Consider the following 14,983-nt stretch of genomic DNA (forward strand, 5'->3'; position numbering starts at 1 on the left):
ATCTCGGTGTTGTTTTAATTTGCATTTCCCTGATGACTACGGAAAGGGAACATTTCTTTAAGTGCTTTTTGACTGTCTGAAATACCTCTGTTGACAATTCTGTTTAGCTCTGTATCCCATTTTAAATTAGGTTACTTGGATTGTTCTTTCTAATATTTTGAATATTTTATAAATTTTGGATTCTAACCCCCTGTCATATGTAGGGTTGGTGAAATCCTTTTCCAGACTGTAGGCTGGCATTTAGTCTTATTGACAATGCCCTTTGCCACCCTGAAGATTTTCAGTTTCATGAGGTCCCATTTATCAGTTTTTGAAAAGAGCCTGACCCATTGATGTTGTGTTTAGGAAGTTTTCCCGTACCATTGAGTTTGTTCCCAACCTTTTATTGAATTAGGTTTATTATATCTGGTTTTATGTTTATGTCTTTTTTTAATCAAGTATTTTAATTACTTCAATTCCAGTTGTTACCCCAACTCCAAGTTCTCCCTCCCATAGTTCCTCATCCCATTCCTCCCTCCCTGGGGCATCAAATCTCTCAAGGATTAAACACACTTTCTCCCACTGAAGTTACACCAGGCATTCCTCTGCAATATATGCCTCGGCCCAGGCCATGTATGCTTCTGATTGGTGGCTGAGTCTCTAAGAGCTCCCATGGTCCTGGGCTAGTTGAGACTGCTGGTCTTCCTATGGGGTCACCCTACCCATCAATTTCTTCAATCCTTCCCCTAACTCAACCATAGGGGTCCCTGACTTCAGTACAAGGGTTGGGTCTAAGTATCTTCGTCTGTCTCGGTCAACTGCTGATAGGGCCTCCCAGAGGACAGCCATGCCATGCTCCTGTCTGTAAGTATATCATATCAGATGTAATAGTGTCAGACCTTGTTGCCCCCACAAGGGATGGACCTAAAGTTTGGCAGATCATTGGACCACTTTTCCTTCAGTCTTTTCTCCATTATTGTTCCCACAGTTCTTTTAGACAAGAACAATTCTGGGTCAGAAATTTTGACTGTGGGTTTGTAATCCAGTCCCTCCACTCCAGGCCCTGCTATCTACTAGAGGAGAGTCTTTGAGTTTCCTCTCTCCAATTTTGAACATTTTGGCTAAGGTCACCCCAATTGAGTCCTGACAGTCTCTCATGTCCCAGGTGTCTGGTACTTTCTAGAGGGTTCCCCTGACTCCCATCCTCTGAGGCTTATTTCCATTCATTTTCCTGGCCCTCTGGGTTTTTCTTCTGCCCCTCCCCCATACCTGATCCTGTTCCCCTTTTCCCCTGTCCCTCCTCTCTCACGCAGGTCCCTTCTTCTTTCTGTCTCCCATGATTATTTCCTTACCCCCTTCTAAATGGGATTGCAGCCTCTTCACTAGTGCATTTCTGCTTGTTACACTTCTTATGGTCTGTGAGTTGTATCCTATGTATTCTGTACTTTCTGGCTAATATTCACTTATCAGACAGTACACAGCATGCATATCTTTTAGGTCTGAGTTAATTCACTCATAATGATAATTTTCAGTTTCATCCATTGGCCTGAAAAATTCGTGATGTCCTTATTTTTAATATCTGAGTAATATCCCATTGTGTAAATGAAGCACATTTTCTACATCCATTCTTTAGTTGAGGAATATCTAGGTTATTTCCAGCTCCTGGCTATGACAAATAAGACTGCTATGAACATAGTGGAGTACGTGTCCTTATGGTATGGTGGGGCATTTTTGATCCACTAGGACTTGAGGATTTTTAGGGTGATAAATATTGATCTACTTGCATTCTTATACATGCAATTAGAATAGCACCATTTGTTGAAGTTGCTTTCATTTTTCCATTGTATGGTTTTACTTCTTTATAAAAAATAATCAAGTGTCCCTTAGATATGTATTTATTTCAGGGTCTTTGATTTGATTCCATTGAGGATCCTGACATTCTCTATACAATATCATGCAGTTTTTATTACTACTGCTTTATATTAGAGTTTGATATCAGGGATGGTGATACCTTCAGAAGTTCTTTTTTTATTCAAGAATGGTTTAGCTACCTCTCTCTCTCTCCCTCTTTCTCTCTCTCTCTCTCTCTCTCTCTCTCTGTATGTGTCTACCTGTCTGTGTGTCTGTGTCTGTGTCTGTGTCTGTGTCTGTGTTTCATTTTATGGTGAGAATTGCTCTTTCAAGGTCTGTAAAGAATTGGGCTATAGTTTTGATGAGAATTGCATTGAATTTATAAATAACATTTGGTAAAATTGTTATCTTCCACATGTTAATCCTACAAACTCATCAGAATGGAAGATCAGTTCATCTGATCTCTTCCTCAATTTCAGTCTTAGAGACTTGAAGTTCTTGTCATACAGGTCTTCCTATTTGCTTTGTTAGTGTTATACCAAAATATTTTATATTATTTGTGGTTATTATAAAGGATGTTGTTTACCTATTTTCTTTCTCAGTCCCTTCATCATTTGCATAAAAGAAGTCTACTGTTTTTTTAGATAATTTAGTGTCCAGTCACTTTACTAAAGGCATTTATCAGCTGTGGTAGTCCTCTGGTAGAATTTTCAGGGTCAATGTTTTGTATACTATTATAATATTGGCAAATACTTTGATTTCTGCCTTTCCAATTCATATCCACTTGATTTCCTTTTGTTGTCTTATTGTTCTAGACAAAACTTCAAGTGCTATATTGTATAGGTAGGGCGAAAGTGGCAAGCTTTGTCCTGTCCCTGATTTTAGTGGAAGTCCTTCAATCTTCTCTCCACATAATTTTATGTTGGGTATTGCCTTGCTGAATACTGCTTTTATTATATTTACATATGCACCATGTTTCCCTGGTCTCTTCAAGCCTTTTAACACAAAGGGCTGCTGAAATTTGTCACAGGCCTTTGAGCATCTAATAAAATGATCATGAGATTTTTTCTTTCTCTTTGTGTATATGATTAATTATGTTGATGTATTTTCATATTGTGAGACACCCCTGCATTCCTGGGATGAAACCTACTTGATTATGGTGAATGATGTTTTTGTGGTGTTCTTGGATTTGGTTTAGGAGTATTTTATTATTTGTGTATCAATGTTTACAAGAAAAATTCATCTGAAATTATTTTTCTTTGTTGAATATGTGTGTGGTTTAGGAATCACAGTAACTATGCCCTAATAGAATGAGTTTGGCAGCGTTTTTACTACTTCTGTTTTGTGAAATAGTTTGTGGAACATTAGTATATACTTTTCTTTGAAAGACTGGTATAACTCTGTGCTAAAACCATCTACTGTTTAAACAGTTTATCTGATTTTTATTTAACTTTAATAAGTAATATCTGTCTAGAAAATCATTTTTTTTACATTTAGATTTTGCAATTTTGGGGACAACAGGCTTTTAAAGTCAGATCTAATGATTATTTGGATTTTCTCACTGTCTGTTGTATTGCATGTGTTTTCTTTTCTGATTATATTCATTTAGATACAGTCTCTCTCTTTTGCTTAGTTTAGCTAAGTGTTTGGTTTGTTTATTTTCTCAAAGTATTAGTCCTTAGTTTCATTGATTCTTTTCATTGTTTTCTTTGTTTCGAATTGATTAATTCCGATTTTTGATTATTTACTTCTGTGTCCTCCTCTTTTAGTGTTTGCTTCTTCCTCTTTTTTTTCCTAGACACTTAAGATGTACATTTAAATTACTTGTATTAGAACTCTCTAATTTCTTCATGGAGGCAACTAGTACTATGCATTTTCCTCATAGGACTGCTTTTTCTGTGTCCCATCAGTTTGAATATGTTATGCCTTCATTTTCATTGATCTCTAGAAAGTCTTTAGTATCTTTCTTTATTTCTTTCATAACCCAGAAATCATTGTGTAGAGAGTAGTTCAGTTTCCATGAGTATGTAGACTTTCTGGTGTTTCTCTTTGTGTGAAGTCCAGTTTTACGAGATACAAGATATTATTTCAATTTTCTTGTATCTATTGAGGCTTGCTTTGTGACAAGATATATGGCCAATTTTGGAAAAGGTTCTCTGAGTATTTATAGCTCTTTCAATGCTACAAGTTTTTAAAACTGGTTTTGAAGTTGTGTGCTTGTTTGAATTGTATTGTTCCAAAAGATTCATCTGTTTTCTTAACTACAAATTCATATGTAGACTACACAATTCTTAAGATTCATGAAGACTTCAATTACAGAAAAAGTATAAGTATTCTTGATGATATGGATAATTTGTTTGTGAGCTTATGAACTAGTTTAAGAAATTTGTTATTTTTTTCCTGAGAGCTTTTTTTAGTTGAGTATATCATAATTTTAGATTGGTTGGTATTAATTTTTAAATTCTTGTGACAAGCAGCATTGAGTACACCAATTGATTTTCAAAATTGATGGGCTAGAATCAGACTAAAAGTGAATGCTTTGCAATGAAACATGTGCTCAATTTCTGGAGCCACACATTCTTTTATTTTTAATTGTTGTAAAAATTCATATTTTCTTCCGTTTTCCATTTTTGTTATTTATTTTTGTATTGGATATGTTTTATTTACTTTTCAAATGTTAACTCCTTCACTTGTTTCCCATCCATAAACCCCCTATCCCATCCCCCTTCCCCTGCTTCTAAGAGGATGTTTTTCTATCTACCCACCCACCCCTATCCACCTCCCCCACACTGACAATCCCCTACACTGGGGCACAGAGCCTTAATAGGATATATATATATATATATATATATATATATATATATATAATCACTATGATCCTCATTAGCTAAACATTTCTCACTTTGAAGAAAACATAAAAGTTCCTGATTGAAAATGTATGCATACACACACACACACACACACACACACACAGACACACACACACACATATCAGTTGCAGCTCTTGTGGATATATTTGTAGAAAATATTAAAGGGCTAATATATACATTTCAAACAATACAAAATAACTTAATAGTGATTTTTGAACAAGTATTTATATTCGGCAAAAAAAAAACTTTAGAAGAAAGACAGAACTGAATAAAGTAGGAGACAGAAAGAGTGGGGTGGGGGTAGTGGAGAAAAGAAGGGCAGAGAGAGGAGAAAGACAAAACAAAAGCGAATAAGAAAAGGAAAGAACCCCCAGTGAACGTGATTGTTGGGGGGGAGGGCAGCAATGGGGGGAGGATGGGGAGGGGGACACCCATAAAGAAGGGGAGGGGGAGGGATTAGGGGATGATTGCCTGGAAACCGGGAAAGGGAATAATACTCGAAATGTAAATAAGAAATACACAAGTTAATAAAAAAAAAAAGGAAAGTGAGAGGAAGGGAGGAAAGGGAAGTAAAGAGAAGGGAGGAGATGGGAGAAGAGAGAATGGAGAGGAAAGTAGGGCTGGGGAGGGAAGAAAGGTGAAAAAATAATGGGAGAAAATGTACAGTTATGTTAGGTTTCTTTGGCTTCTTTTGTTTCCTCATTGATCATGAAGAATTTTCTTTCTTTAATAGATCTGCATTTCTCATCATCAAAATCATTAGTATTTTAATTTCATCTGACAACTCCTTTTTAGTTAATGTAGTAAAAAGACTAAATGTTCATTTGATGTTTTTAATTTAGCTCCTTATCTATCATGGTAGGTATGGAATATTTTTTTCCTCCCAGTTACCAGCTCACTAGTTTTGCATGGCAACCTCTGATACTAGTGTACCACTTTAGCCTAAAGATATTTGTTAGTAAATACTTGTGATAATTGTCATTATCTTGTAAAAAATGAAAATGTACCTTCCACCTCTCTACCCTGGTCTCCTTGTTGTGTTGCATTTATTTATGTAAATATTTGTGATATAAAATGTACACAATTTTGACTCTTTGGCTGTAGGAAGGAGGACAATAAGAGTCATAGGATAAGAAAGACATGAATAAGAATGAAAATATAAGTGTGTAAAATGCAAAGATGAAGCCTATGTTTTTGCAGGCTGAATGGAAAATCATTTTAGGTTTTCCTTTGAAACAAGTTTTCCAATTGCCTAAGCCACACCTTAATTTTTTTCCCTATGGTCCAGGATGGATTTGGACTCCTGATTCTCTTGTTTCTACCTTTTAAATTCCAGGTCTACAGGGAATATTGTTTTATAACCATTCAAAATTTGAAATGTTAATATTAAAACACAAGTATAAAAAGAAGGTAGATTTGCTAAAATGTTTATCATAAAAAAAATTTCCTTTTTAGCCACCTCAAAACTCAGTGTAGATTTATTTATAACAGCAAGAGAAATCTAGACATCTAATTATAGGTGAATAGATGATGAAATCTGACACATCTATACAATAGTCTTAATTTTAACATTTCTTCATAAGAGCTGATAAAATAGTTAATCTCATGGAGTCGATGTAATTGTTATATTTACTTCCCAGTTTAACTACTAATATGCATCCTAATATAACTTCTTCTACATAAATAAGAATTCTTGACTGCCTATGAAATTGATGTGCCAACTATCAAGAATTAAACATGTAACCACAGTTTTAAAATATCTAGTTCAAATTATATTTACTATATTCGATGAGATTTTGTAATTTTAAATTTCATGTTTGTTATGTAATAGAATAAATTCTACAATGAATACTTTTCTCTTCTTCTTTAGAAAATGCACACAATCGTAGTGGCATCCTTTACTAAAAATCACCACCACTGCACAGTGTGCAGTCCTGAAATACTTTATTTTTATGGCTTATATTCTGCACGACAATATTAGTAGATTAATATCTACCCTATCTTTTGGCCTGAAAAGAATTGCCTTTTCAGTTGATAATGAACTTACAAACTCTTGCTCCACCCAAAACATCATCAGTTAAATGAAATTTCCTGAACTCTCATTTCAACATCTCTGCAAGCCTTGGGACCTATGATTTCATATGTTAAGTTATTTCTATAGTTCAGTAGTTCTCTGCATTAATAAAAGACTAGAATGTATAAAGTGAAATGAAATGAGACCCAACTAAAAACATTTTGATACTCCAAATTATATTATACAAGTAATACAAAGATCATCACCCAATCACAGACATAAATTTATTTTTGTTGAAGACTCAAAAAATCAGGACAAATATTTTCACAAAGCTTGGAAAATTTGAAACTCTCTAGATTTCTAAATTCTTGTTCATACTGAGTTTCAATACAATCCGTGGACTATAAGGGAATAAAATAGTTTAACAGTACATATAATCATTTTTAAGTAAATATCAGAAGGGATAAATTTAGAGGCTTTTTCTTACACATTACTTCTGCTGTTGCCTGAAGGTTTTGTTCAACTTCTATTCAATTTACTCTATGATAGCAATGAAAATCTTACCGCTGCTGTAGCAACTGCTAACTTCGAGAGGGCTATTTGCTCCTAGAGAGCAATACAGTCTTGACTTCCAGGCAGTATGAAGGCAGAAAAAGGAGTGTAGAAGTAACTTTGCTCTTTCTATGATCAGAAAAGGCACATTCTCAGGCACCGAGGGAAGAATTAAAGTCAACATCATATTTAACAGCCATGGGAGTATCTAATAATCCACTCTAACTGTCCTCATGAGAAATACAAATTTACCTTTATGTCTTCATTGTGCGTCCTCCAATCTATCAAATGACTGCATTTGGCAATTCCCATCACCTTGATTGCTCTAATCTATCAAATGATGGAACTGAGTGATTCTCATTTCCTCTAAAAGGGTGCTGTTTTTCTCTTGCTTTTCTGGTAGACTGATTTACAACCTTTTCTTCTATTGCTCCCTTTGGTACTCTCTTTCCATATTTCTAGCAGCTTTTGTGTTAAACAGTTTAACTAAATTGCATGGAGGCTCACCCCTCATTAATGTTAATCCCTGCTTTCCTACTTCTAAATTAACAGTGCCCAACTATCAAGAGGGTTTTATGACCATCTACTCATTTCTTTCTTTTCATAATGATATAAATACAGCTATTGTATTCCCAATGATAACACCATTAGAGCACAGTTTCTCTGAGATTAAAACAAAACAATTCTACCTACATTTCTTTCATTATACATATGTTTTAAATTTTTTAAATTGATTTCTACATTAGGGCATGGATGAACAGATTGCACAACATTCTTGATGTGCGAGTTCTGCTCTCTTTATATGCCTACATTACATCAATTATTCTTTATAACAAATTCTTCTTCAGCTTGCTAAATGCATTATTTTGATTCTGGCTTTATAATTATCTTCCCCACCTGGATATAGTATTGCTTTTAAGATATTCATTCATTTATTTAGTGGCTACATTTTAAAGAAACTAAAATTTCAGAGGTATAGTCATGTGAGGGATTATTTTCTTTCTTTTTAAAAGCTTTTATTTGTTTGCATTTTGCATGTATATGTGCCTTGCCTGTGTGTGTGCATGTGTATGTGTGAGTGTGTGTGTGTGTGTGTGTGTGTGTGTGTCTGTATGGTATGTTTCTCTATGTGTGTGTGTGTGTCTGTGTGTGTGTCTGTGTGTGTGTATGGTATGTGTATGTGGTATGTGTGTGTGTGTGTGTGTGCACGTGCGCGTGTGCCCGTGTATGTGTGTGTGTGTGTATCCATGCCTGGTGCCCACAGAACTGTAAGCCAACATGTGGGTACTGGGAACCAAAACTGAGCCTTCTGCAAGATCACTAAATGTTCCTAAATTCTGAGCACATTTCCAGATGGTTCATTGATTTTTTTTAATACTACCCCTAACTTTAATTAAATAACTGTTTTGTCTATTGTTTTAATATATTCAAAAATATTCTCTATGAAATTAAATAGTTTTTCTGATGTATAATTATATTCATTCAATATTTGTTGCTGTCAGTGATTCAGAGAAAGTGTAGCACAAGTGGTATGACTCGGCACATCTGGTGGCCAATCACCCATGGCCAAACCGTTGCTTGATAAGCTCCAGGATGTGAAATTAGAAGACTTTCCCATCATTCATTCTGTTTATCACTGTAACATTCTGTGAAATACTAAAATGCCACAAAATCCTGTGCATAGAGACCATTAGAAGTCACGGATAAAGCAAAGCAGGAAATACTAACTAAAATTCAGACAGTAAACTGTGGTGATTTAAATGAGAATAACTCTCATAAGCTCATGCATTGGAATATCAGTTTCTCAGTTGGTGGACCTGTTTGAGAAAGATTAAGAGGTGTGACCTTGTTGGAGGAGTTAAACTACTGAAAGTAGCTTTTGCAGTTTCAAAAGCTTATAGAATTTCTCAGTTATTTCCAACTGCCTCGTTCCTAGAGATCAGATGTAGGCTCTCAGCTACTGCCCCAGAAAATACTTCACTGTTGCTGTGCTCCATAGTCATAGAGTCATGGACTCTAACTCACTGGCACCATGAACTTCTAAATGCTTTCTTTTATAAGTTCTCTTGTTCATGGTGTCTCTACACAACAATTGAAAAGCAACTAAGACAGAACTGGTACGAGGGAGTGGGCTATTACTCTGACCAAACCAACAATGTTGATTTGTTAGAGGAATGTAAAAGACTTTAGGACTGGAAACAAAATTGAATACTATAAGGAGAAGTTTAATATCCATTCAAGTACGAGTTTGAAAACGGCAATCCTGAGATCAGTATGGACTATGGAGGCACGATTAAAGTAGCTTCAAACTGGAACAATATGAAAAACTGGGATAGAGGCCATTCCTGTGATATTTGTAAAAGAATGTGGCTGCTAGTTGCCACGGGTCTAAGAATCTGCCTGAACTTAAAGAGTTCTGGTTTAATGTCATTGGCAGAGGAGATTATCTACTGTTGACAGTGTATGTGGTTATTAGTGATTATTCTTATATAAATCTTCAGTGTGAAGAAGCAAGCAGGGTAAAAGGAATTACAAAATGTGCAGTTTGAAAAGAAAAAGTACACCAGAAAAGTCATCATTACAGCCTTGGTTTGTGCTAAAGGAAATAAGGATAAATGGAGTAAAGGGAGTGGTGCCCAGCCCATCCCTCCTAATTCTGTAATTTGTAAAAAGGCCTTAGAAAATTGTATTTGTCTATGTGATTCTAGCTTTAGACATGAAGGGTACAGAAATAAAGGGGTTGTAGAATCTTCCTCTATAGTTAAAAGGAGCCAGGCTGTTGGCAAAGGCATCCCAGCAGTGAGTCCCTTAGAGGACTCTGAATAAAGCTGTTAAAATAAAACCTAGATTGCATTGGAGACACCAGGATGGTGGGAATGCCAAAGCCATGGTATATCTGCCAAGGAAAAGTGCATATAGGGAGTGGATTCTGTCCAGGAAGGTGTAACAATCAGCAAACCTAGAAGGATGGAGTCATTTAAGGCCTCCAGCAGTGGACACAGAGCTACAGGATTCGAAGATTGTCCTGCTTGGTTTCAGCCTTTGATCCAGTATTTCTTCACTCTGGGATTATTTCAGGTCTTCTTCCTCTTTTGGAATGGTATACTTTGTGGGTTCTTCTTTCTTCCATCACTCTCCAGCTTTCTGTTCCACCCTTTCAACCCTCGAACCCTAGATAGAGAAGAAAGAAGCGATCACTGAATATTATCAGCGGTCAGAAAGGGGAGGGCATTATCATTAGATTACTTCCTGATGATTAAGGGTGCTGCATTCCTTGGGGCAAGTTTTATCTTCGTCAGCAGAATGTCTTATTTCTTCCTTTTGGTTCTTCTTTGTGCATAACTACTTAACCAACCATGACCAGCTGCAACCAACGACAACCCGCAACTAACCAACCTCCAACCGAGAACAGCACTTTCCTGGGCTCTAGCATCTGTACATCCTCTGAAATGTTCCCAGAATTCCAAATAAAGTGTGATCACAGAAACTATCTGCAACCAGCAAGATCATGCCCCTGCTAGGCAAACCATAGTCAACTTCTAGGGAGAATCCAAAGCAGCCCCACATCCCAAACCTACGATGAAAATGAAAACATATTCCTCATAATATTTCAGTGATTTTAAGGAAACCACAATGGAAATTTTTTTCCCTACAGGTATACATACACACTCCATACCGCTGAATGTTGAAAGCATATAATTTGAATTTTAAGTTTGATGTTCTATTGGGTTATAATTAAGAGATTATCTTGAGTATCAGAAGGAGCTTTGAAGTTTGTGACTATTAAAAAACTTTTGGATTTTTGAAATCAGACTAAATGTTGCTTTCTTTATGACGTGGCCACAAGCCTACGCGGGGAGAGTAATGCCCCACTTTGAGAGAAAATAGTCCTCATAGGCTCATATATTTGAGTAATTGTTCTTCAGTTGGTACAACAGCTTGGAGTAGCATGTATGTCCTTATTGGAAGAGGTATGTCACTGAGGTTTCAAAAGCCCAGGCCATTTCTCAATTAGCTGTCTCTACTCATTAACTGGATTAAATGTAAATCCTCAGCTACTGCTTCAGTACCATGCCAGGCTGTCTGCTGGCGTGTTCCCACCATGATGGACTCTAAACCTCTGGAACGCTGAACATCAAAACATGACTTAAACATTGCTTTTGTTCTGGTGTCTCATCACAGCAATAGGAAACTAACTAAGAAAGCTAACTCATATTTTAAAAGAAGCATGAAGTGCTTCACAACGATGAGTAAACTAGTGCCCTAGGGAAGAATGGAAACTTCACAGATGTTTTCTCATCTATTAGAAATCAAGTATTCACAGATATTACAAGCTACATACACTGTTAAGTGTCATGAACACAAAAATCTCTCAGACAATGATTTTCCATCTCTCACAGACATGATAGTCTTCAAATAATATTCAAGTCACAAACTTAGAAAGAGATGCACAGTGTGGTAATTTAAATAAGAATGGCCACCATTATTTCAGTGCTTTAAGAGTTGCATTATTTGAAAGGATTAGGACACTTGTTTTGATAGTGGGTGTGGTCTTGTTAGCATAGGTGTGGTCTTGTTGGAGGAAGTCTGTCTCTGGAGGTGGGCTTTGAGGTTTCAAAAGCCATGCTCAGTGCCTTTCTCTTCCTGCTGCCCTCGGATCCAGATGTAGAATTGCCAGCTACTTCTCCAGCACTGTCTGCCTGCACGCTACCACATTTCTCACCAGGAACATAATAAACCAACCTCAGAAGCAATAAGCAAGAACCAATTAAGTGTTTTCCTCTATAGGAGACGGTGTGGCCATGGTGTCTCTTCACAACAATTATACCACTGACTAAGACATACAGAAAACAGGGCATATATTTCATGTGGAAAAAATAATGAGAAGAAAAAAGAAACTCAGATTTGCATACTAGGAATCAGCTTTCTACAGGACTTAATGGTAGCAGGACTTGTTATGAATACAATTTGACTGGATGGTAGTAGGCCTTATTAAAAATACAATTTAATTTACAAGAATAAATAAGGGAAACATGATGGTTGATTACATTTTAGAGAAGATAAAATGAAAGCAGAAGGAACTAAGTAGTCAACCGAAAGATACAGAGTTAGATGACGAAGGTAACATTTTAACACAGGCCCTCCATTCAGAACCTCCCTCTTCATAGCTGCAGTTAATGCCTAGTGGTCACATCCCTTTGCCTTGCTGTCTGTGCCTCATACTTCCAAAGGTAGAGTTTCTCCTGTCACCATCATAATTTCCTGCTGTACTTGCTCTTTACAATAGAGTAAAACAGATATTTGTATTGAATTATGAATACTAGGATTAAAAAGTATTTACAGCTACCTCATTCTTTTAAAATCATGCCCTGAAATACCATGGAAAGACACAAAGCTTCTCTCTTATAGATGGAGAGACCATGTGGATTAGAACTGGAAAGTTCAGCCAAAAACACTCACTTATTTCCAGACTTGTGGCTGGGACATTTTATTTTCTGCACAGCCATAGGTCAGAGGAAATGCTAAGGAATTTCAGAGTCTCAAGAATTGATATGTAATTGTCACTTTACATTAATAAGTTGTAGGGTAACTTTTACATAATGCTAAATATTGATAAGAAAATGAGTTCTTACTCCAACAAATTTCCAAGCCATCTGATATTAGTGGTAGATTGCACATCTTTTAAAATATTCTGTACTATATTTATCTGTGTACTATATTTACCTTGTTGGTGTGTATGCACATGTGTGTGTGCATACGTATATGCACATGCACAGATGTGTACCATGATGCACATATGAGAGACAAAGGTCATTTGGTAGGGGACAATTGTTTCTATTATATAGATCATACAGAAAGAGGAGAGGGGAGGAGAGGAGAGGGAAGGGGAATGAAAGGGAGGGGAGAGAAAAGAATTCTTAAATCTTTGAAAGCTTTTGTTTTCATGTTCTGCTAGCTTAGAACACCCAAGAATAGGTGATTTATGAAGAAGAGAAATTAACTTGTCCAGGTTCAGGGCCTGGAAAGTCCATGATGGAAGCTGTGTTTCTCTTGAGCATGCCTATGGCCACTTCCCAGAAGAGTAAATCAAGTTAACCCATTTTGGAGCTCCTTTTTATCAGGTTCTTCATCACATTCAGACGAGACAAGCTATCATGGCCTAGGCGCCTCATAAGCACTCCAACTCTAACTGGTTTCACATTAGCAACACTTGAGTTGTCCCAGGGATACATTCATGTCATAGATGCATATTTTACAGCTCTTTTACATGTAGGAGGGCATGGTTCAAAACGCCCTGTGTCTGTGCTTTTGGAAGGAGGTATTGAAAAGCCACTAGATTATTATATGAATTTACACACATATTTAAAATGCTGAAGTATTAAATAGTAGAAACTTAAAAAATTAATTGTGGATATATATAGACACTTACATGTAGATATCCAATACTGTATGTTGAGCAAGGAAACTTGAATTCTCACCTCAAAGAATTAGAACTGAATATTGCCATGGTACTCATACTAGTTTTCATCAACTTAGTAGTAGAAAATTATTCAATGATATTAGAAAAATATGTTAACCTATATATAACATAAAATTTCAGTAGTTATATTAGAGAAACTGTAATATTTAAGTTTAGCTTAAAAGAGAATGCTGGGTTTATACTTAATACTCCATATATTTAAAATAATGTGTTGTATAAAATTAAAGGGGACATAAGACTAAGTTACACAAAATGACATAAATATATCATACCCTGCCCAAGATTACTGAGCATCCAGTGTGAGGCAGTAGATGAAACAGATAGACACAACTTTGTTCATTTTATCTTTCTGCCCGAGATCCATTTATTTTTGACTAATGAAGAAATGCATCACATACCCTGCAACCTCTAGGCTGTATGCCCATTTTCCTAAAATATTACCTGCTAGCTGCCGCCAGAACTGAGTTTTTAATACACCATTTTACTGTTCTCTTTGGTTAGTAACTTCCAGGTGATGGAGTTATAATAGAGAAAGCTCATTAAATATAATGACACCAACTCACTCCTTTTCTCTCAAATTACTATTGGCTCATCTCCTTAGTGAAGGGTGATACTGTATGAAGGTTTAAATAAAGCTTCCGAGTTCCTCATGAGATGTTTTTGGCAGCTGGTCAGGATCAAATCTATACTGAGGATAAGCATCTATTCCACTAAAGAAAAATGTTCCTCTGTCTCCATGACAGAAGATCCAACACACCTGTGTCAGGAGCAAGTGGCTGAGTGGTCTGCCCCTGGTAGATGGGGCACTGGGCACTGCCTACGTGTATTGAATACAGGGCAGGCAGTGGGAAATTAAGGTGGAAATAGTGGTGGGAACATGTTCTTTGACTTCTTCCTATTTCCAATAATGGTGTAAGAAAAAAATATATTGACAAAATTAACACCTTTCATTCTATGATTATGTCTCCTTGTCCATGTCAAGTATTCATTTTAAAACAAATAATTTTATTCCTAATTTTTAAAATTTCTATTTGTGTGTGTGCATACATAGTATGTGATGCATATATGTGGGCACATATGCTACATTTCACATGTAGAGTTTAAAGCAGAACATGCAAGAGTCTCCTTTCACCATATACGTCCTAGATCGAAACTCAGGACATCAGGTGGCTTAACCCATTGAACCAACTTTCTAGTTTTTCCTAACAGATCTGCTTCATCTGCATAACTCTGGAA

The sequence above is a fragment of the Rattus norvegicus genome, chromosome 5, assembly GCF_021556685.1.
Source record: "Rattus norvegicus strain SHRSP/BbbUtx chromosome 5, alternate assembly SHRSP_T2T, whole genome shotgun sequence".
Lineage (NCBI taxonomy): Eukaryota > Metazoa > Chordata > Mammalia > Rodentia > Muridae > Rattus > Rattus norvegicus.